The 25,944-nt window shown below is 35.7% G+C and overlaps 1 protein-coding gene across 10 annotated transcripts in view; it reads left to right on the top strand.

Annotated features, from left to right (window-relative positions):
• LOC120627767 overlaps positions 1–25,944 on the top strand; it is a 236,230-nt gene that overhangs the window by 96,739 nt on the left and 113,547 nt on the right. The window contains exon 1 of one of the 10 annotated variants that reach the window (XM_039895800.1): positions 14,295–14,400. The exons of the other annotated variants lie outside the window; for them this stretch is intronic. The gene's annotated coding sequence lies outside the window, so the exon portion shown is untranslated. Of the gene's footprint in view, positions 1–14,294; positions 14,401–25,944 lie in introns of those variants that run through there. 10 annotated transcript variants of the gene reach the window in all.

Raw genomic sequence — 25,944 nt, 5'->3', positions numbered from 1 at the left:
GTCACCGCTCGCCCAAGAGGGGGGTGTTTTGGAAAATATCATAGTACTGAGTGGCGAGCATGAGTGACCCTTCCACACACTGGTGTCTAATTTTTGTGTTCAACAAGACTACTATGTAAAATACTACGTAATGTCTATAAATAGTGAACAGGTATAATCCGTCTACTATTTTTTGATTTATTATTATAAATAAATAACAAGAATTACGTATTTAAAATTTTCCTAGGTGGTAACTTTGACATTTGTTTCTATCGGAAAAATTTTACTGAATCTTTTAAAGCAAGCAGACATCGAGTCAGATATGAGTTAAAGAAAATCATATATTTCTTTGCTGTAAAGGAATACAAATTTTTTTAACCTCGCTTAGCCGTCTATAACGAGGCACATGGTGGGTCGACAACTGTGTTGCGCGAGCGTGTGGAGACTTTGAGAGCTACCTCACGCCTCTTCGTCCACTCGTCGACTAGCTCGCACGAGCGCCTCGTCCGAGCGTGAAGTGCGAGTATTAGAATGCCATGTTCCGCACGTAGGCGTACGAGTGCATTGCATTGTAAAGTAGCACATTGAATTGAAAGTCCATTTGTTAATTAGCATTCGCCGAGAACAGACGCGACTGCGGCGTCATTGTAAAACGCATTTGCCACTGGTTTCCATGCTCTCAGCTGATTGCTATTACGTGTCTTCATTCGTGTTTTAAAACTTAATTCAAACAAGGAAGTTCATCTACGCATTTTATTAATGTGTCCTCCCCAACTCCTGTTAGTTTATTTATGGTGATGCAGTCGAAGCGGTGATAGCCTAGTGGTTAGGACTTCGGCTTGACTTTCGGGGGGCCGAATTCGAATCCCAGCAGGCACTGGGCCAGCGTGGTATACTAAAACGGCTTAAGACCCATCTCATTGTGGAAGGAGACCCGCAGGTCAAACGACGTCAAACAACGAAAAGTGACGTTTGACAGCAGATTCTGATTGCAAGATTGACGCCTGTCGCGAGATACGTAATAACCCCTGTCGTGCTACAGTAAATATATTATGGAATGTTATAAGTTACATGCCATTCAGTTCATAAGTTGACGTATTCGTTGTCGGTGACGTTCCCATACCGGCCATTTAATTTTTGTAATATCTCTAATATGCAGAAATAATCGCTTGATACTTCCTTCTTCCATTATCCTTTTATTAGAAAAATTAATTAAACATTAGAGTAACCTACGCACTTTTGCATCGTGCATTGCCTAGAAAAGTAAATTTGTAATTTAAGAAGATATATCTCTATTATTGGATGTCTATTTTTAATAGCGCGGTTTATAAGTTATTCTGTTTATATGTTGGCGCAGTTTTCATACCAGTCCATTTTGTTTTACCTTTTTTGCAAACTCACACACGCACAATCATACACTCAATCATCGAGACAACAGTTTAAGGAGAGCACTGTCGCCTGTAATACAGGTTTTTACCTAAATCAGGGACAGTAGATTTTAAATGGCACCATTACATACATGTATTACTACACACCAATATAATTTGTGAGGCACGCATTTGTTTGTATAAATACTATAATAATTACTTTACATTTTAAAAACTGTATGTACCTACATTCTTGTGAATAAATTTTACATGAGAAAAATAATAGCCGGTTGACTGCACACATTTTTATCTATATGCTTTCCCCCACATTTGCACCTTCTTTATTGCATAGTGCAGTAAATGGTTAATTAAAGTACTTCTATCTCATTCTTTAAAGGCGTGGGTTATATGTTAATATTTGTCATTCAGTTTATCAAGTGATGTACTTTTCATAGCATACATTTTTAATAAGATACATCCCCCAGTTGTGCACCGTGTAGATTATTGTCTTGTTGAGTGAATGTGTAGTTAAAGTAGTTACACACTACACTAGTAGGCCTCCGTTTTGGACGAAAAATGTCAGATAATGACGTCACCAACTCTCTTAATATTAACGTTTAGGCTTCCATTAATATCGAGTCAAATTCAAACTTAAATTTAAAAATGATTTTGTTCATTTAGTCTTATTAGTACAAAATTGCACTCAAATACGTTCAGTAGTTTTTGCGTGATTCGCTCACAAACCAACAGACAAAAAGACCGACAAACACACAGACAAACAGACAATAATTTCAATTATTTGAGTCGCGTTCTATTAATTATTTCTAAAGACTTCCATTTATTTTTTTGCAAAAATCTATACTAATATTATAAAGAAGTAAGGTTTGTGAGTTTGTAACGTTGTAAGGGGCAATCTCGGGATCAACTGAACCGATTTTGTAAATTATTTTATTAATAGTAAGCTACTTTATTGTGGAGTGTCATAGACTATATATTAACCTGAAAACTGAAAAGAACTTTTCGTGGGAGTCGAATTTAAAGTAATTCGGAGAAAAAACGAAAGTTGCCTTAACTATGAGAGATCTATGATTGAGTTAAATGGAAAAGTTTGAATATGCATACAAAAAAGTCCGCGAAAGCTTATGTGTTAAATATTATCTATGTATAAGTACCTATAGATGTATTATATGGAGAAACTGATCACCATTTAAAACATCATTTCTACTCTTAAACCGCTGATTAAAAGAAAATTAAATCGCGCATTTTAACCAGATTCACCGTCAGTTTTGTTCGTCGTTGTAGATTATTACCTAGTTAAGTGAATGCATAATTAAAGTAGTTACATGCTACGCCGGCACGGCATATATGCGAGTTAACGGGCGATTAAGCCTCCATGTGGGACATCAAAGTGAGATTATGACGTCATTGACTCACTCACAGCCGGCCATTAATATCGTGACATTCTACTTAATTCCTGTATGTAAATGTGCTTTTCATTATCTTTTTAATCTGCACTCATTATAAAAAGGATTCTTTGTTGCTCAACGCAGAGCCTTAAATGTAATCCATTGCACCAGACAATGTGGTCTCAAAACTTTTATAGTTTTTAATTTAACTTACAATAACAAAATAAACCTAAAATGACCTTCAAAACTTCCATTAATATTGAGAGAGCAGTTTAAGTTAAAATTTCGAGTAGTTTAAGTAATTTTCTTACTAAAGAATCCCTATTCCTACTATTATAAATGTCAATGTAAATTTGTTTCTTACGCTTTCACGCAAAAACTACTTAACCGATCCTCATGAAACTTTGTACACCTATTCTTGAATATGTTAGAAGTAGTATAGGATACTTTTTATCCCGACATTAAGCTCGGTTCCTTTGGGAGAGGGGATAAAAGTGTTTGACGATTTTACACCGTAACTCCGACAAATTGTAACCGATTTTAATATATTTTTTTTTGTACTATAGAAGTTATAATATGTGTTTAATTTTGCCATTTTGGCATGAGGTTTTAGTGAGAAAAATTGGCAATTCGAACTTAGTGATAGTATTTACAAATTATTCAAGACATTCAATATTTATGTATTTACAGTTGCGTATCATTTGACTAATATTCTAACACTTTAACATCAATAGTATCTTAATTATAAGAATCACAGTGTTTAAATTAACATTCACAATTTACGTACCTTATATAAGAGTATCTCGTTTGTCATCATCGCAACATGGCGGCCTCCGACTTCTACCAAATAACCACAGACTACCAATAATATGGCTAGTACCCGACACAGAATGATAGTTGCATATATCCAAATTGTGTTGTGTTACAATTATTACTACAAAATAAAACAATATTTTGTGCAGATAGAAGAGAAGAAGAAGAGACCTCGCTTAGCTTGTTCATAAATAGTTGTTATATATATTAAAAAGTAGAAAATATGTTCATTGTACTTTAAAAGCGACAGACAAAAGATGCGAGCCGCAGGACAAAAGGAAAGAGTTTTTATGAAACTGAGCCCTCAGCTACCGTCTGCTCCGAATGGAAAACAAGGATCCTTGGAATAAAACTTTTTAATACTAAAAACAACCTTCTTATCTTGAGATTAGTCATATTATAAAGTATTCTTCTTAAGGTAAGTTTTGACAGTTTTGTGAGCTTTCGGATTTTGTTATTGTTTAAAGAATTACAAGTAATGTGTACCTACCAATTTTTTTTTTATTATTTTACAAGTTGACATTTGTCTTCAATGCCACTTGCTGCCAAGTACAGTCTTAAGCTGGTAACGGGCTAACCTTTCAAGCTGGTGACAGTTAAACGGTGGTGTGGAGTATGAGGATTGAAGAAATTATAAATTACTCCGTACAGATTCCTGCTTTTCGCGGAGAATAGCAAATTAAGCTTAATTTTCATAATATAACGGTCTCTTATCTGACTAATTCTATTTGTTTATCTATTTGTTTGTTTGTAAGTTTCAAACACTGATCTAAATAAAATTTGACACTTAGATTGTGTTCTGGAGATGGAAAGACCGAAGTAAGGAAATTACCTTTTATTCAAAACGATATCCGCTCCCGTACTTCGGAGAGCACGTGAGGCTCGTTAGTCCTGATAATACTCGTTATAGTTCACTGTTGAAGCAGAGGTTTTTTGACAACCTCCCTGGCGCAGTGGTAAGCGATTTGGACCTATAAGTGGAAGGTCGCGAGTTCGATCGGCGGCGGAAGCAATTTGGGAATTTATAATTTCTGAATAGTTATACCTGGTCTGGTCTAGTGGCAAGCTACGGCCGTGGCTCGTTACCAACCTACCGACAAAGACGTGCCGCCAGGCGATTTGAAGCCTAAAAACCTATTCATCATCATCATCATACAGTGGCGTGCACAGGAAAAATGCATAAAATGGCAAAAATCCTCCTCCTAGACGAGCTATATTTCAATTTGAGGGTATGCAGTGCTTTTGTGCATGTATGAAGTGCACGCCACTGTCATCATATAAACCCATTACCGGCCCACTACAGGGCACGGGTCTTCTCTCTCAATGAGAAGGTGTTAAGGCAGTGCACCACGCTGGTAAAAACTAAAAACCTATTACGGGCAGTGGCGTGCATAGACGGTATGCACAGAGTATGCAGATGATATAAAATGAAGAAAATCGCCAGTAGGTTATAAATGCCAAGACGGCCAGGTGGCGCAGTGGGCAGCGACCCTGCTTTCTGAGTCCAAGGCCGTGGGTTCGATTCCCACAACTGGAGAGTGTTTGTGTGATGAACATGAATGTTTTTCAGTGTCTGGGTGTTTATCTGTATATTATAAGTATTTATGTGTATTATATTCATAAAAATATTCATCAGTCATCTTAGTACCCATAACACAAGCTACGCTTAGGTACTTTGGAGCTAGATGGCGTTGTGTGTATTGTCGTAGTATATTTATTTATTTATTTATAAATACTCAAGGGTAGGCTTTCTATAACTCTTACAACGCCTATCCTTAAGTTTTTTATAACTCTTACTGGAGATTTCCTTCATTTTATATCATTTGCATACCACGTTCATAACCTCTATGCACGCCACTGATTACGGGTTTGCTTTAATTACTACTAATAAAGGTATCCCAACAGGCTAGCCTGACACCATTTTACACTACATCATTACTAATAACCAGGTGAGGTCAAGTGTAAACTTGAAAAGATTAAAAAAAGCAGCCATTTTGGCTTAGTAACGATCAGTATGTTCGGCAAAACGAAATCAGCTCCAAAACGAGTTTCTTAGCTAACATGCAACCTGCGGTCGTTGATCCGCGCAGACTGAAAGCATAAAGTTTTGCACGAAAGCACTCCTTATTTTATTGCAAACCAACTTTTGCCCGCGGCTCTATCCGCACGGAAATCAGGTTACACTGCGACATTATGTTAGCGACATACTCAAAAGTTGTGTTGGATGAAACATGCTTTTAGTTTTATGCAACTGTTTTATAATAAGGGTTATTAAAACACGAATGTGGGTTATTAGTATCACATGAGTGTTTTAATACTAATAAATATTTATATACCTAGTTATCAACAGTTGCATACAAGACATCATCTACATTTATAACATGAATCCTATTTAAAAGATTTTGAAATTAGCTTACCTTGTGAAACGCGCGTTGTGACAATTTTTTTTTTAATTCATTCATATGTTCTTTTTTAATTCATATATATACCACGCATCGTGTAGTAAGAATGTGGCTGTCTGTTAAGGAAACCTTTGCGCAGAAGCGAAAATAAAAGAAGATTATATCCTCCTTTTGGATAATATAATGGCCATAGGGTACTTACACACTGGGTACTTTAATGGTTTCAATAAGCTAAGGAGGCGTTCATAAAATACGTGAGATGTTTAAGGGGGAGAGTGGGACTATTTTCGTCCATTTAATCCAGATTGTATTTGCTTAAGATTCAATCTTACTAGTCTTAACTAGTCGTAATTACGATAGAATTATTTCTCTTTTTACAATAACAATCCAAAGCGTTTACGTAAGAAACCAACATTTTGAAAAATCTCACGTGAGATTGGGAAAATAAAAAAAAACACCTCACGTATTTTATGGACGCCCCCCTTACTCTTTCAGAATCATTGATCAATCATGGGAGTTTAATATAACTGCTAAACCTCTGACCTCTCTCTTCCTCTGGGCTAATTTATACAGGATAAACAAACAGTTATTCCTAATTTGAAGCTTGTATGGCGATCGAAAAACTGACCGTTAATCAAATAGATAGAAAATTCAGAGCCATCGTTAAAAATACACGAGAAACATGCACCAGCACAATTTATTCGGCCTTTTTTTTCAACAAATTAACAATGCAACCAAGTCTTTGTTTACCCTCGTGAATCCTTAATGACAGTCTGTCTGCGAGTGCGCCAAATGCAATTGTTCTATTACCTTCAAAATAAAAACCAGAGGACCTTTTATGCTGGGCACTTCATTACAAAGCGTTCACGACCTACTCTTGCCGTTCATTATTATAACGTTGAATTGCATTTACACTAGCAAGTTTTTCGGCAATTATCGCCCAGCAACAGTCGCTGTAATATCTTATTCTGTCTGTCTAATACGACTCCCCCTTCCCATCCCCACCCTACATGTCTATTATTATTGAATCCGGACTATAGGGGGTTTTAGGTAGTACTCTATAAACCGAAAAATTCGATAATTCGACACTGCCGTTTGTCGGACTACCGAGGGTTCAATGTATTTATGTCGCTGTTATGAATTGTTGTTGAAATCATTAACAACATGTGTATAAAAAATACCCTAGTGAGTTAAGCAACTAAATACCACTTGTTTCAACCGTAAAGGAAAATAGTTTGACGAAATCTGAATGCCTTAGAATTCTCCATAATGTTTTCAAAGGTGTTCGACCTACAGACTTCTCATTCCGAGAAGAGATCCGTGGTAACAAACGTAAAAAACAATAACCAAATTCCTTTACTGGCGGTTAAAAAAAGTGCTAATAGGCGAAGTGCTGAAAATATATCCTAGTTGATCTCCAAACGAATATTAAATCCATTAATTTACTACACCTCATATGCGTTAATATTCTTCAATACTCGACATCGCAGAATAGATCTAAATTTTGTCGTCATAATTGGCCAGTATTGCCCGGAATTGAGCAATTTTAATTGCCCGTGTAACAGCGCCTTATGGTAGCTTGGGAAATTTTCTAGACAAAAGACATTTAGAGAATTAAAAGCTGTTTGGATGTGGATGCCTGTCACAGTATGATAAAAGCAGTATTTCAACTCGGTTTGCGAACAAAAGACGTGTGAGCCAAATATTTTATTAGTGCTATGTACTTCTTATTAATCACATTTTACAAGCAACAGTCTAGAGGATTTAAATTACTCATATTTTATCCGTTATAATTTTTTGGTAGTCTTCCAAAGAGTTCGTGTAATGAATGGGTTTAATTACGGCGTGACAATGAACTGGAGTACTTTAATTTAAAGCTTTTAGTACTTATCTCAAATAATTATAGATGTTGGTTATATTGCCTTACAGATTGCAAAGCTTAGCCTTTGGGCAGTGGCGTGCATTGCATATATGCAAATAAGCAGTGCATACCCTACCCTCAGGGTCTTAAAGAGCCTTCAGATAGGACCATTAAAGTTTTGTAATTAAAAAAACACTAAGTAAAAAATATATGAAAGCGCCATCTAGTAATGAGCGGCCAAACTTCTAGGTCAATTGTCGCTAGACAGGCGACAGCGCAACCAGCGCGCGCGAGGCGTAGGTATAGCGTACAAAATAAAAACTTCTACTTCGTATTTTAATTTCTAACCGTAAATGCTAAACATTTACCTTTTAAAACACGTAAAAATACCTATAATATTATTTAAATCTCATGTTATCGATTGCAGGGTAAATCAATTATTATAAATCACTCGACATATGACGCCATCTACTGTTGCATAGAAATATCAAATAAAATAATCACGCCCAAAGAACAAATCGTTCTGCTAGATGTGTGCGTGCAAGTTAGTAGTGTGTGTCGTGTAATGTTATAATCGTGCGCTTGTACTTACAAGATTAGCATCGGTCTTGTGTGAACAGTTTCATTCAAAAATTCTCTAAGTGTAGGTGTCTATAAGCACTGCTTACGGAAGTGGAGTAATCAATTACGTGTTTGATTTTTTTATGAATTACATGATTTGCTTGGTTTGTTATTGTTATATACTGCCATTATTCTTTTTTAGAAATAAAAATATCATTAACAAGTGTAAATACCTTACAGTGTCTTTTAAGAAAATTAAGAAACTAATATTATCAAATGACTAATTTGTTATAAAAATGAGTTATGAAATCAAACGCTGTCTTAATTATGACGAATGAATAGTTTACGTTTTTCAGGAATCATTACAAAGTGAGAAAGTTAACAATAAATATTATTTTTATTTATTGTTTACATATCAAAGTAAAATAGCGTTCTAACCTATACTTACAAAAAAACATATTTTGACTAATTTCGATTGCATTGGCATATTCAATCGCCATTATTGTTTACCTTCGAACAATGCTCTATGGCGTTGGTGATAAATAAACGGTTCAAGTGCATAAATTCAGTAACTTATAAAAGTTTGAGTAGTGATAGTTTAATGAGTTAAGGTTAATTTATAGTTTATTCATTCATTTTATAATGAAAGCATATTCGTGCGGCCTTTGTTTGGGTTCAGTGTGCCTGGAATAAGTACTTAGAGAAAACTTTAATTTCTATCCTTATATCGTAAAATTAGAAATCATTCGCAAAGGAAGGTGTGTACCAATGTTACAAATATCCCAAAAAAAATGTTGGAAAAAAACATTATCATCAGTGTGCTTAGAAAATGCTGCCGAATGGTGTGTCATAATTTTGTGACGTAAATCAGGGTATGTACTTTTATTCAATGAGCAGTAGATACACGATAGTATTAAATCAATCAAAGATATAACTTTCGTAAAGTAATTTGATTATAAACCGACATATCTAAAATCTAAATTTTACTTTATGGTTGTGCTGAACACCTTGTGCATACCCTGGGTCCAAGGGCTATGCACGCCACTGCCTTTGGATTAGTTACTAAACGCCAGTTCACAATCACTGTGTTTGTAACCTAAAACTGCTTAGTTCCTAGTTCTCTGGGCTCTATTTCAAGGTTGACGAAGCCATGTTTATTTAAGTTTTTCTAAAATATATTTGTTATACTGTGATCTCTACGCTGTGTCGAGATCGCAATGCACACTGTCAGCTACAATGGCTCTCAAATTAAAATATGAAAATTAATTTTTGAATTAAGAGTTGTACTTAAAGCACTCTAATTATAGGAATGTTTTCCTCAAGCGCACTCCGTGAATTTCCTTTGTTTTTAATTTAAAAGTAAGGATAAGACGAAAGAATTATAAATTTACGATGTTTTACGTTCGAATTTCATCTCTCATCAAGTTTATCTAGAGTTCATTTGGAAGTAAAACTAGCTAGCAATAGAAGCTACATCATAAAAATATAGAGATAATATTAATTTTTTTTTAATATTTTTTTCCAGAAGGGGGATCATTAGGGACATACTTATGACCTTTAATTATAAAATCTATCCTTTTCCTATTAGTGTTTCTCGCTTTTCTATTTTTGTACCCTCATTTTAAATAAATACTTATTGTTCGTGTAGTTCATATTTATAATAAGAATAATAATATAATTTTTAATAAGTATAAGTGCATTTGTTCGTACTATTTTTTTTTTTTATTTATTTATTTGTGAACAATAACATTACTTAACCGCTAATGAATGAAACGATGAGCACTGTAAAAGTATGAAACTGTTCCACCACCGACCAAACCACTGCTCACTGGATATTTATCAAGAAATTTAAATACATTAAAAAAAAAATGATTAAAAGGGATAAGGCAACATGCTAATCTTAATTTCGAGTGTGTGTTAGATTGATATAAAATAAATTAACTTATTTATTACTACCTTATTTTACCTTATATTATATTACTTACACTTATATTACTTCCTTATTTATTAAATGAAATCGTACAATAAAGTTCTTAGTAGCAGAAACAGCAGTGCATTAAGAGCGGAAATAGTTTCAGAAGATAGAAATCGATTCTTCCGGTCGGGAGCGCGGGGCGGCATTCTTTTATATCGGTGTATTGAGCTTTAATAGCATTCCTTTGATCGCTGAATAAAACTTTAAGAGGCAAACTCCTTGCTGGGGAAATGGTACATATCATAAACGCGGAAGTTTTTAAGGATGTTTTGTTTGTCCGTGTTAGTTACTCATTAAAGCGTTACCGGATGGATTTTAATGAAAATATTGAGTTGTCTAATAACTTAACATTTCCATTAAAGATCCGTCAGTGATACCTATTAAATTGAAATATTTCTAATAAAAAACAAAATAAAAATCGGTTCCTCTTTTTGGGAATAACAATTCGAGACACAGACAGACGGTTAAACTTTACTCCCCGTCATTTTTGCGTCGGGGGTAAAAACTATCTTTTATTGTAAACAATCTTTTGACGACTATTCTACGAGTTATAAAAGTGTATAATAAGTGTTAAAATAATTAAAAATAAATAACACTGAAGTGCATCGTCGTGGTGGATGGATTACGGCTTGAACCCTTCTTATTTCGAAAGGAGATCCATGTCCTTTTTTTTTCTTTTCGTATCTACGTGTTAGCGGCTGTTCGAAGCGATGTTGGCCTATGGTACTATGCCCATTGCTGAGTGGGCCGTGACCCTGCTTTCTGACTCCAAGGCTGTGGGTTCGATTCTCACTACTATGGAATGTTTGTGTGATGAACATCAATGTTTTTCAGTGTCCGGGTGTTTATCTGTATATAATAAGTATTTATGTATATATTTCATAAAAATATTGAACAGTCATCTTAGTACCCATAACACAAGCTACGCTTACTTTAGGGCTAGATGGCGATGATATAAATGAATAAATATACTACGACAATACACACATCGCCATCTAGCCCCAGTTGTGGGAATCGAACCCACGACCTTGGACTCAGAAAGCAGGGTCGCTGCCCACTGCGCCACTCGGCCGTCAATATACGGATATGGGAATTATATAATGGTGATATATTAATAAATAAATATTTATCGTTACTTACTTATATACATACTTATATTTATTTATGATTTTTTTAGTAAACGCGTTACTTTATAGGCTAGGTAATTTAGGCTGCTAATATTTTTTGTAAATAATATTGTTAGGAGTATTTTTATTTGTACGTATTTTATTTATCCTACTACAGTCCCGTAGTTATATGAATAAATCATATTGCAAAAGCATTCAATATTCCCTGTATTTTGCCATTAAATAACTGGTGAACATCGGGTGACCTAATTCATTCCACGAATTGCCATCTCCCAGTCGATTCGATGTCAAGCAAACAACCCAATACAATAAACTTATTCGTTGACCCAAAAAAATTACTTCATACACGACTTTTTTGTGTCTTACAACTTGCGAACTATTTTATATGGCCAATATATACTCCGTTAGTAATTCTGGTTCATCTACGGATCACCTAGTTTCCGATTCGATCACGGAGATATAAAAAACAAACGCAGTTTCCCCGACCGATTTCGGCTGCAGTGGTCAATCTCCGGAGAGATTTTAAAACAACGCGAGAGAAAGATACTATGTGCACAAGGGGCGCACCCCTGTGCACATATCTTCTCGCTAGCATAGGTGTTTCTACTCTCTATTCCCTAACTCTCATAGGCCAATGGGACGGCAGCTCGAACGGAAAGAGATCAGACAAGACCTACAGCTTGCCGTGCTTTTCGAGGCACGAGAGTGAGTCACCGCAATTTTTCAAACTCCGGACTGGTACTAAGGGTTCCTGGATAGAAAAACTCACTTATCACCAGCCCGACCCGGTGATCGAAGCCGGGACCTCGTGATTTTCAGTCGAAGATCGACCAACTAGGCAGAGCTATATATATATATATATACTCCTAGCTTAGCTTATATATTCTCCGAGCATCTCTACATCACTCATTGAGTGACTCTGAGCATTCTTATGAGACCCATAGAAAGCGACCACATTTCTAAGCCATAAGTCATCTCGCAACACGCATTTTTCAAAAGTCAAAGTCAAATATTTCTTTATTCAAATAGGGGCGCATAAATGGCACTTTTTATGTTTTGATTACATACAGAATGTGTACATAGTAGTGAGTAGTGATGGCGATAACTACAACCTAAAGCTACGTCGGTTTCAAAAGCGCCCTGGTCTAAGACGAAGCCCACAACAAACTTAGCCGGGTGTTCTTTGGTCTCCAAGCACTGAGGCATTTCCCTCAAGGTGCTAGGGTGGCGACCCCGAACCGGTAAACGCTAAGTCGATAGAACCTCCGTCGAGACCGTCTGACAGAAGACATCAAATGAGTCGTTGGGCCCAAGCGGCATAAGACCTTCGTATTTGGAACTCCCTAAAAAAGACCTGTCCAGCAGTGGACGCCCACTACATGATACTTATAATAAAGTCATAGTTATATTCGTATATACGAAACCAGAGTTTCTGCGCAACTTAGTCTGCGTGTAACTTCTGTTGAGTTTCCTCTACAAACTTTCAACCGCGCTTTTAAACTCGCTCGTGTTACTTGGTTCTAGGCGCTGTAACTGACTTTTGAACCGATTTTAAAAAAGGAGAAGGTTCTCAATGTGGTGGTTTTTTAAACTAAACTAAAACAAATCGAAGGAACTTTTCAAATATAGCAGCACACCTATAGAAAACAAGGTATTTTTTATTGTAACTTTTGTTTTTTCACTTTATGTTGAATTTTTTGTCTTAGTCAAAGTTAAAAAAAAAATCTTTATTCAAGTAGGCACATAGATGGCACGTTTGCTGTCCATAGTGTTGAGTGACTAAAGCTACGAGGGTTCTAAACGCGCCCTGGTCTAAGAACAAGCCCAAAACAAACTAAGCCGGTTGTTTTTTTTGTTATCACCATCTCACATAGTAATTTAAAGATATTAAAGAAGCAACCTGGTTAGAGCAATAATTTAAACCCAAGAATGTTGACGTAGTCCTTAATACTATAATTGGACTTTTCTATAAGCTTATACGTTTAATTCTAACTTAGAACTTTTTAAGTGACAACTCCAAGGTATCAACTGGTAGTATTATGGGATTTGTCGATATTTCAACCCACTTGCATGGATGAAAGATATCTAAGAAATGTTGATTAACCACGAAAATCTTAGTTCATAATCTTTAAATATCTCATCGGGTTTTAACCGGTTTCAAAATGGAGGAGGTTATTAATTCCGAGCTTTTGTTATGTATGTTCGGGCATAACTCCGCCATCTATACACTGATTCGCAAAATTATTCTTTTGTCCGAAAGGGGTTTTTTCCGTACCATATTTTCATATAGATTCGATGGTGTTTCAACGGAAATCTTAAAAAAAATACAGCAAATAAACAGTACAATTAATAGGCATTGTTTAAGCCATCACACAACAAACGCCTTTGCACTTGAAAGGGTTACGCAGACTTATTCAGTATATCGGGGTACCTGCACGCAAATTTTCTAAGTTCTAAGTTTTTGCCTATTTGTACGCGACCGAAAGCTAGTTGCAGCACATACTGTTCAAGCTTGATTTATACAAAAAAAATACATTTTAGATGGTAGGTATAATTGGTATTTTTTTTTTTGTGTCAACGGTGTTCACCCATGGATTCTATCAAGCAACGGGGGCCCTTCAACACGCTATCGGAATTCGGAAACCTAGAAAGGTTTGACAAGACCATTATGCGAATCCATCCCCTAAGCAACGCGACGCATGCGCGCCCGTCGCCGTTTCACCCGCAGTTACGTCCCTACACGTCGCTCGTGCACACGCCGACCACCTTTTCAGATGACGCATTGACGTTCGATATCGATAACGTATTGGCGAGTCATAGACAATCGAAGAAACGTGTTGAGGTGTAGTGTTACGGGAAGTGATGTATGCGGTGAATGGATTGCTACTGAGCGAACACTAGGCTGTGATGTAAGTGCTGTCTGAGTTTTAAGTAGTTGCCAGCTAGATATGTTTTTTTTTCTACATACGAAAGAAATAAGTGAAAACTCATTCGTGGTTATACAAACAACGTATTCTAACTGAGAATATTATCTGTCTGATATGAGTTACATAGGGTCATGTGATTCTTTTGTGTTAATCTAAACCGATTTATCCTGAGATATTTTGTATTACTTTAAACAGATTTAAAAGACTATTTTTTTATTTAATACATAGATACATAGTACACTTTTTCTTTTAAATATAATGTAAAATTTGTGGTTTAACTTACAATATAAATTCTAGAAGTTAATTATTATGTGACATAATTCGCAAAGGATTAAGTTTTGTACTCTTTCTCTCCTTGTTATTCCAAACTGATATGTCAGGCTAGTAATTTTAATTGCGAAAATTATATGAAGTACATAATATTATTTTAAAACTGGCTAGCAGTATAAGGTACTAAGTATATTTTTATAAACCTATTTGATAGGCTACAAACTTGATTATAAACCGATTATAACTTTCGCAACTGTTGAATAATTTTGATAAAATAGCGAAACCGAGTTCATTGAAACAATCTCAAATTCGGACCACCAAATTTAGGTATTTCGTTACAACAGACCACGAGGCTTATATTAAAACACATAAAATGCTATACACAGATAATTATATAAGGATAACAATATAGAAGTACATTACATTCTTAGAATATCTACTATACATCAATTTAAAAACTACTAAACAGTATTTATTATAACTGTGCATCGGGGAATCTTTGCAATAAGTCCACACCTGACACCACGTATTCTTCATATGTGATTACGGTTACATAAAGCGGTATTGTTCAAGTGCCCTAGGAATCGTAAGAATGTCAAGGAGAGCGTTGACGTAGTAGGTATTTTTCAGCTGTTTCATAACCGGTCGTCTTTTCAAGGACTTTAGTTTCGTGTTACTACACGAGAGGAATTTTTGGTTTTTTAACTAAGAATGTTGGTGGCTCGATGTAATGTGGTCGCGGCATACGGTGATACGAAAATCATGCTATTAAAAAACGTTACATATTTATATGGATCGACAAAGAAGAGGCGGGTTGTGTGAAAGAAGATATGCGTGTAAAAGAAGTGGGCAGTGAGTCAACCGCTTAGACTAGTGAGTGGAAGGAGACATGTTGAATCTTAGCGGGGTAGTTAGGGCAAGAAACAGTTTGCGTACCTATTTAATTTTACGTGGACGAACTCAAAACTTTTAGCCGACACAAATACTACGTTTTAAAGTCTTAAATTAAATTTATTCGCTGCTAAGTGTGCTGTAAAATTAAATATTTCTCACATTTTTAATTTATCTGGTAAGTATATGTATACAACGTGTAACGGAATTACGCAATACTGTTGATGGGTGCATAAGTATATTCCAAAAGGAATCACCCTGTAAAAATCAAATCAAAAAGAAGCATATTTATTTAATCCATACAAAGTAATTCAAAACATTCTAGTTGTTTACTTAGGACAACCCTATTGAAAAGAAAAGACCGACACGTGCATAGTACCTAAACTACGCGACGAGTACCTAGAGTCACTTGATTTTAATTTTGGTTTTAATGTGATGGGCTGTATTTCATTGCTTATAGTAAACACTATGTCACTGTGGTTTACTCAAAAAATATTAGCATTTCGGTTTCACAGATAAGTCTCAGAGACAGTAAATAATGTAAATGTTTCCCTTTCTTTGTTTTCTAAAAGTATTCAAATACTTTATTTGGAGTAGGATTTCTCTTAATATGATCTATCTGCATAATTCTACTTACCCGTCCTGGTCGAACATCATATATACCTACGTTAGTGATGTTATGACGAGTCAATTCCGAAATCCAGTCTCGACGAGCACAATTAATAAGCTAGTAAATGCAGCCAAACATTTTGGCATAATGTATCGTTGGTCCAAACAGAGAAGAGGATGTTTTTTTTAAAAGAGTAGTATTTTAATTATATAAAAGTTGGGTTTACCTTTGAAACATATCTTATTTAATTTTTGTTTACTTTCTAATCACTTCGTCCAAACGAGCTGTGTTTAAAGCCATGGCTCGGATGTTACCTACAGTAAATTAAACGCACAAATTTAACCAGCGATAAATATTTATTTCGCAACCCTAATATAACGGACCTTAATGTGACGTTTGAAAAGCGTTTTCTCGGGGAGAATTTATTACTAAGCTGCAAGAAAATTGCTAAGAATTCCCTTTTAAATTTCATTATTTAGTGCCTGCTGAATTATGCTCGCCTAGTACACGAAGTATAATGAACCTTATTTTTCTTTAAACAAAATACCTAAACAAAACTTATTTAAATTTAGTGCATAGTTTCCTATTTTAAACTACTCGGGAATATTCTTTTAGGTTCGTGATGAAATATGAAAGTGTGTTTGTCGCCTTGTTTGTCCTTACTTAACGCCCTAACTAAGCAACTAATCAACTTAACTTAATTAACTCAACTTAGTTGTTAGTTGAAAAGACGGAGAGTAACATAAGGTACTTTTTATCCCAGGAAAACAAACTGTTCCCTGGGATTTATTAAAAATTGTAATGAACGCAGGCAATCTAATCAATATTTATTATGGTTCAACCGGTTTGCTAATTTTGATTTATAATGTAATCGTTTTCTTGCAAGTATTCAAGGTGTCGACGTAAATTAAAACAGAAACCCACCACGGTGAAGTCCAAGATCGAACACGAGCAGTCAATCAACCCAGTCGACGCTCACACAGAAAAAAATCTGTCATTAACAATAAAATCGATTTCGTAACCTATAACTTCCTCAAATGTTATCGGAGTAGCTCGAACTTTTTACAAACGAAATATATCATCAAATTTAAATATATTATCAAAATTGACGCTTGCCGCTAAGAAACATTAACCGGTTTTCAAGGACTACTGAGATGAGTGAAGGTGGCGAACTTTTACAATAACTGTTTGTATTCTTAAAACATTCCCCCGATTGAAGGTTTGCATAGCGCTTTTATTCATAATGGTATAGCAATCCCGAGTTATGAAAGGATTAGACAGAAACAAAAATAACGATAGGCTGTTATACTTCTTTAATGTTAATACAAATAGTAAGTCTTATTCTACTGTAGAATGACTATGCCTGTGTCTGTCCTTGGGTTAAATAATATAATAAATAATAAAATAAATAAATTAAATGGAATACGCCAGTTATAACAAAAAAATATGACGTTTAAAATGTTTGTCAGCCTGTCTGTTTGTTCCGGTTAATCTCAAAAACTTCTTGACCTATCTTTACGGAACTTTAACAGGCATGTAATCGATTACATAGGGATTAACATTGGCTTATATTTTTTTGTTTAGAGACTATGAGAAAGACCTGTTTTCGAATTTTAATTTTGAAGTTTTTGTGAGGCTGATTTTTTTTACGTTAGTAGTATCCGCTAGCAAAAAGTTCTCAAAGAATAATAATACTTATATCTGAATAAACTTTATGTAAACTTGAATTAAGATAAGTATTTTTTGTTATTATTTAGACTGCAAGGTTTAGCTTGACAGAGCTCTACCGGAAAGCCGCCATGCTTATTTATGTTAAATGTAAACGAGCTTGAGATGTAATTCATTCAAATACGTATTCAAAAAATTATATTATGAATGTCAATATAGCCGTAAGTTCAGATCTTATAATTTCTACACACACGTGTATAGCACTTTTGTTTGAAAATTATGTATTTGCCGTGTTGCGACGGCAGATCTGAACAGTTGTCACCACAACCCCTGTTCCTGCGGGAGTCGTACGAGGCGACTCAGGCAATATCACTTCCGACTCGACTCAGGCTATAGGTCTTCCGTGCTACTACTATCATCCACTGCGATCACCAACCCGTCTTCCGTTGTCATACCTCAAGTCCAGCAGTTCACTGTTGAAAATAATATAGATTTGCAAATCAGTTTTGAAGTTATACTTCTTTTGGCGCGTTAGGTTCAATAATGAGAGTAAATTTTTACGATGCGCGCGCACACCGTATCAAAAAACCGACACCCTGAATTTAGCTGTAAGGTTTGACAGTGTACACTTTGAATTGACAAAGTCCGCGGATTCAATTGTACAAGAATCTCAAATTTTAATGTTGAGTGAAATATGGTTGTCCGATAAAGAGTCCATTAGTGTTCCAAATTTAATTTAATTTATTATGTCCATTACTTTAATTATGTAGAAATATATTTTTTGTGATATTTAAATAAACTTTATGTAACTAGATAGTACGTTATAATAAACTTTCAAGGTATGAAATATCTTTTTTCAATTTTTAGTGTAGTTTTTTCTACAATCTTATCTTGTCTTAATCTTAGGTGAAAGGTAAAATTTTTGAAAAGATTTTTATTATGTTACACCAAAGTATAACTTCTAACGCGTGTACATAAGTTTTTAAAAACACACGTTTTTTTTTAAATCACGGAAGTCCCGAAAACCTTACATGTCTCTTATATTGTGCACCAACTATAAAATTCTACTTACAAATATTCCGCAGGTACTTATAAACGTGAATGGACAGCGTGACTGTGAGTCATACACGAAATAGTCATCGAATTTAATATCCCACGGAGGGGTGAGTCCCCAAATGAATCAAATAGTAAGGGGATGAATGCGAGGGGTTGGACTGGATAAACACGTCGGTGCGGTCCGGAGATGAGTGGGCTCAATATTGTGTTAGCTTGATGAATGATGACTGATTCCTTTCTTAATCCATCGATATGATTAAGAATGGATCACATTAAGGTTATTTGTATTTTTGGTGACGGCAGATCAAAATACAGTTGTCACCACCTCTCCTCTTCCGAGACAAAGACGAAACGATCTTGAGATGTAATCCATTCAAATATGTATTATTAATAAAATAATAAAACGAATGCTAATATAGCCGTAAGTTCAGACTACATTTACTTATATGCAAATGCTTAATTGTTCACGACAGATACTTTTAAATTATTTATTACAAACATAAACTTAAATATACGTAGGTGCATAAAGGCGGTTTTTTATTTAACACTTACATGTGATTTGTAAATTAGATCTTTTAATGTCTAAATTATTTATCAAACAAAAGTACTATACATATGTGTGTGCTGTACACATATGTGTGTACAGTACACATATGTGCAGCTCTTTTGTTTGATAAAAAACTATTAATTTAATAATAACTATCAGAGGAACTTGCTGTACACACATATGTGTACAAATAATACACACATGTGTGATAAATAATGTATTTGCCTCCTCTTCCCGCGGGTGTCGTACGAGGTGACTTAGGTAGTATAACAAAGAACGGACGGCAGCGTCCCTTGTGCGACTACTAGCAACCCAAGCCGTCTGCCCAAAGTGGTGATTATGGGCAAAACCGTCGGGAGAGACCTTTAGTCCGGCTTTGGACTGTTAGAGACTATCGATAAGGTTATTTCGCAGTGGTAAGCGTTACGGTTTTATAAGTGGAAGCAGCGGCGTGCATAGAGGGTATGCAGATGATACTAAATAAAGAAATATCCAGTACGAGTTACAGATACTTTACTTTACTTGAGGGTAGGCTTTTTATAACTCTTACAAAGCCTATCCTTAAGTTGTTTATAACTCGTACTAGAGATTTTCTTCATTTTATATCATCTGCATATCCTGTGCATACCCTCTATGCACGCCACTGAGTGGAAGGTATTCACTTGCAAAACCTTATTACAATCATGGACTTAACAATTGTTCATTGTAAAGTCAACATCTCCTGAGGATGCTCCGGATTCGAAGCGAAACGTGCGTAGAGGTTACATTGCCGAAGCAGATATTCTTCTATTGTATCTTTGGTGTCGATAAGGATTGAAGAAATTGTATATAATACAGATTCTTAGGCTTTTCGCGGACCTTATTAAGCTTAATTTTCATAATATAAGTGGAAGAAATCGGGCTGAGGCAATTTGGGAATGTATTTCTTAACGTTCTCCGGTCTCGTCTGGTGGGAGGCTTCGGCCGTGGCTAGTGCCCAGCCTATCGACAAAAAATTTCAGATACTTACTATGCCACGCAGAAACAGACTAGTTTCATATAACTGCTTTACCCCTATAGGTTAGCTGATATCTTAGACTGCATCATCACCAATCGCCAGGTGGGATTGCAGATACTTGTAATGAATAAAACAAAAGAAATGAACCCTACCATCTCCCATGCGGAGAATTAAAAAAAAAATTAACCCTACCATCTCTCAGCTATACCCATATGTTTGATTCGTCAATAATCCCTAATGTGAAAGTGATTGGTATGTTTGTCCTTCCTTCGCGCTCTAACTAAGACTTGATTTAAACTATATTTTTGACATAGAGTTAATTAAAAGGACGGAAAGTAGCATGGGCGTACTTAGCTTCTGGTCTGTCGGGGGCAAGTGAGATTTTCTTGGGTCAAATCGTCCGTGGCTGTTTTGTGAAGATTTTTTAGGGCCCTCGCTACTGAAGCCAGAACTGTTTTTTTATCTGTATCTTGGTCGCCATAAATTTATTAGGAGAGTTCCTACATTTTCTGCGAGATTTCCAGGGGGTACGGGGAGTGTAACAAAGGCTACTTTTTATCCCTGGAAAACAAATGGGTCCCACGTTTTTTAAAAAACCGAAATAAATGCGGACGAAGAGCGCAAGCAACAGCTAGTTAAATTTAAAAAAATGGAGGGCTGGTGACACTGCACCGGTTCGTCGAACCGAGTATTACGTTGTCGGACATATATATAATATACTTACATGTTGCTACGAACAGAAAGGTAGTTTCGATCGCGTCAATTCCATCCTCCCCTACCAGGGTTAAGAAAAAAGTTATTTGGTGAGTGAGTACGTGAGTTTCGATACAAAGGGGAATTCACTAAATCAATTACCTACCCACTGTTTGTATTGTATGCCTAAAGCAGAATATTGAAGTCACTACTGCATAGAGCCAGGGCTTTGAACGGTTAAATTTAACGCTGAATCTTGGTTATTTAAACGGTTTTAATATTGTTTTTTTTATTTCAATTTACCGGTTTGTGATAAATTTTCAAGACGTTACGGTGAAAAGACGAGCTTGAGATGTAATTTATTATTTTAAAGGAACTGTAGTTATTTTATAACGTTCAATACCTAAGTTAATCGATTAGAAGATTGAGTACACTTCTGTCAATTAACAGATATTAACCTGACTTGTTAATTGAGCGAAATTGAATTAAAAAAAAAATGTCTCTTCAACTATATACACGAAATAGAAACTTAACCTACAAGATTCCAAAACCATTTCATTTCAACTGAAACATTATTAGGATAGGGCATAAAAAGCAACATGTATACAGTTCACGAAAAGCCCGCGTTGATAGACAGATGGACCGACATATGGACAGCGGAGGCATGGACAACGGAACCCTTCAAATGGGCTGTAGTTTCAAACATTCAATTATTTTTACTTGATAAAAAAGTTCTATGAGTACTATCCCTACGAAGTTAGGTCTAAAGTCTAAAATAGTACGTACCTAACGCAATAAAACTACCTTAGAGCAGACCAATACCGATATGCAAATTTTCCCACTTTCTGTACCTACCGACCTATAGGTACCTTTTCTGTGTATCTCTGGATGTATTTAAAGTTATTAATAAAAAGAATCATACTGCAGTAGATTTACGTTTATTTATTCTAATCAACAAATATTTTTGAAGTTATACTTCTTTTGGCGCGATGGAGAAAAATGATGAGAGTGAATGTTTACGATGCGCGCGCACACCGACACCTGAATTTTACATCGTAAAGTTAGTTCTACGTGTCATAAATGGTGACATAAATCGATAACTTTGTTCAAGTTGTATATTCTAGTATTTTTATTATCTCCCAGCTTACTCGGTTGAAATTTCTTTAAAAAGAGTTCTAGACCCCGGGCCCCACGTCATCAGACTCTACCCCATCAACCAATTAAAGGCCCACACAAGCAAGGCTAGCATGGGCAGTAGACAATTATCTCCCCGGGGAAAGGATATACTCGTAAATGTATCTTCTCCCATAGCTTCATCGACTCTCAGAGCAATGGCACTGGAAATAATATCCAAATTATATTTGTGTAATAATAAACGGGGGTAGACTTCTTTTATTCCATGTTCCGATGCTTTAGCAGGTGGACACGTATATTATACCCCTTTCAGGGGATATAACTTTTGTCTAAGGCCTGTGTTAGCTCTGCTAGGTACGAGTCTCCTCGCGGAATGATAAGGCCGTCTTTACGCCGGTGGACTACCACCACACTGGCAAAGTGCGCATTCGTAGACACCAAACACCTTTGACAATATTATGAAGAACTCTCAGGATACTTTGATTGCTTAAATTAAAAACGCACAAAACTTAAAAAATGGAGGACTGTACTCGATCTCCCAGAATGGAGCCTGAAGCTCCAACCACTACTTTCACCGAGCCCCTAACCCAAAAGGCAATAAAACGAAACGAGCACACCTTGGCCTACTATAAAAAAGGTCATTGAATGGATAGTTAAAATTAATATGCCTTAAAAATTGCACTTATTGTACGGCCGATTGGAACAGTGGGCAGCGAACCTGCTTTCTGAGTAAAAGCTGTTGGTTCGATTTCTACAACCGGAATTTTTTTGTGAGTTGAACACGCATGTTTTTCAGTGTTTATATGTATTATTTACAAAAATATTCATTTGTCATCTTAGTATAGGTAATTAACACAAGGTAAGTTTACTTCGGGGCTAGATGGCGATGTGTGTATGTTCGTAGTGTTTTTTTTAATGGATTCAAAGCCATTGATGTAAATCAAATATTGTCATTGGTGGCTTGCATCTTGGAGACGGCCATAGGACATATTTTTTACGCAGTAAAACAAAGGTTATCCACGGGATTGTCGAATAAACGATATATGCTAATGTTAACACAATCGTTCAACAGATCGTCTTAATTCACATCATCATATTTGAGTTGCAAGTTAAGTCAACTTGTGAGCTTGCCCGAGGCAGTTTGTCTCACCCATTAACTGACTTACTGTATAGATACTAAGTAAAGCAACTGCAAAGCTTGTTCTAGCTAGACCCACAACAGTTATTCATAACCCACGCTATTTAGGCCAACCGGTGTCTGCCAACTAATAGTCTCTTGTGAATTTTATAAGACGCTATTTTACTTCCCACTACACCCACTACGGAGTACCCAATACTCAGAATGAGATGAGTTTAGGCCATTCACCATGAAGGCCAAGTGGATTGGTAGACTTCATAACACACTATATAACTCCGACATGAGGTGTGTGCCATGGTTCTAACTCGCCCCTGGCACGGACCTCTTACTTTCCAACTTACATTCTTAGGCATAAAATGTTAATCCCCCCAAAACAGAGTAATTTGATTATCAAGATTGTCTATCTTTTGTGGATAAAAGTTGACCCTTAAATTATCCCCAGCGATCTCTCCCAGACAACCTTTGGCGAAAGTAGTTGTTATAAGGAACGGGTTGGTGTGACAGTAGAAATTTATACATATTTATGTAAAATATTGCTAACTAAACTAAACGTTATAAATTTTAATACTACACATATAATTATTATATATATAGAATACATATTTCATACATACTATAACGAATATACATAAAAAATAGTTTTTCAAAGTACTTTTTAAGTGATTTGTGGCATAATGTAAAAAAAAGTAATTTTACTTTCTTTCTTTCCATCTAGTTGGTGAATATCTCTAGAGATTGGACACCTTTGCCGAACCGTTCATTTTTTTACCAGTGTGATAGATATATATATCCGGTAGGATAGATATGTCCGGTAGATAAAAGAAATCTACCGGATGTAATAATATTGTCGGTGTATGAAAAAAGACTCGGTAATTAAAGTCAATATACAAAGTGGCGTTATGGAGCATTTTGCACGACTCAGGAGCGTATTGCCGCTGTCAGATACCGGTTGACCTAAAAAGGAAATTTGCATACCGCTATCGGCTAGTAGATTGCAGTTCGCTTTGCTGTTGTACGCAGTGCCACAATTATAGACAAGAATTTAATTTAAATTTTGTACAACAGGAGTTCGGAACTGTGCGTGTTGCTTTTGATGAGTTATAGCTTCGTAACATTGTCCAGCTTCCTACCAGCGATGTTTTCACTGAGTTTTATTATTTACTAGCTGTTGCCTGCGACTTCGCCGGCGATTGGTTTTGTTTTTTGATGTGGCATTAAATTGTATAGTAGTTCTAAAAAGTTTAAAGTATTCAGTATCGCTAAGCTTTAAATGAGGGGTTTGCTGCTGTCCGCTGAGGAGTTCTGTCCTCTATCTCCAACCACAGTTTGGGCAAAATTAAACACATATTATTTCCTATATAGTACAAAAATAATTATTGAAATCGGTTATAATTTGTCGGAGTTATTCCAAGAATATGTATACAAAGTTTCATTAGGATCGGTTAAGTAGTTTTTGCGTGAAAGCGTAACAAACAAATTAAATTGACATTTATAATATTAGTAGGGATAGGGATAATAAACCCACTAGCTGGTGCCCGCGATTTCGTTCGTGTCTGTATAGGCTTTTTTAATATTTTATTTTTATAATGATTAGGACTTCGACTTCACTTTCGAGTGGCCGAGTTCGAATCCCAGCACGCACCCCTAACTTTTCTAAATATGTGCGTTTTTTAAGCAATTAAAATATCACTTGCTTCAACGGTGAAGGAGAGCATCGTGAGGAAACCTGCATCAACCTGCCTCAAAGTGTTCTCAAAGGTACGCGGAGTCTACCAGTCCGCACTGGGCTAGCGTTGTGGTCTACGGCCTTAATATCTTCTCACTGCGGGAGAAGACCCGTGCCCTATAGTAGGCCGATAATTTGTTTTCATTATGAATATGATTATTCATCATAAAAAATATCAATTTAAAATTAATAATATTATATAAAATTTATTAATTTTCATAATTTATTGTAAATTTGTAAGAAATATTGATATATTTCTTACAAATTTACAATAAGTTTTGAAAAATCGAAACATTTTAAAATGTTATCGTGTGAGGTGGCAGCGGGTACACCGTCACAACATTATTAAGAAACATTGGTTATCCACGAAAATTGAAGTTAATTAGCAAAAATAAGGACCCAGTAACTTAAAACATAGACATGTGCACTTTTAAATGGGAACAATTCTGTCTTACAGATTTTATTCTTAAACTGAAACGTTTACGCAGCGAATAATTCCCGTTATTATAACATTTTTCATTGATACTCCTCTCCTATTGGGCGCACCCTGATGTTATCTCACCTATAAGCCTATCCTACCTATGGACTATCGAACGAGAAAATATTTTTTCAACTTAACAGGTTGTTTCTAAGACAAGCGCATTCAACCAAACAAACTAAAAAAATATAAGTATAGATTGCCGGGGACAGGGTAAATTCTCCTAATAAGAAGGTTTTCGGCTAGTCCACCACGCTGGCCCCTTGCGGATTGGTAGATTTAACACGCTTTTGAGAACATTTTGCAGAACTGTCAGGC

Source organism: Pararge aegeria, chromosome 2, assembly GCF_905163445.1.
Source record: "Pararge aegeria chromosome 2, ilParAegt1.1, whole genome shotgun sequence".
NCBI lineage: Eukaryota > Metazoa > Arthropoda > Insecta > Lepidoptera > Nymphalidae > Pararge > Pararge aegeria.
This window is presented reverse-complemented; position numbering and strand designations above follow the sequence as displayed.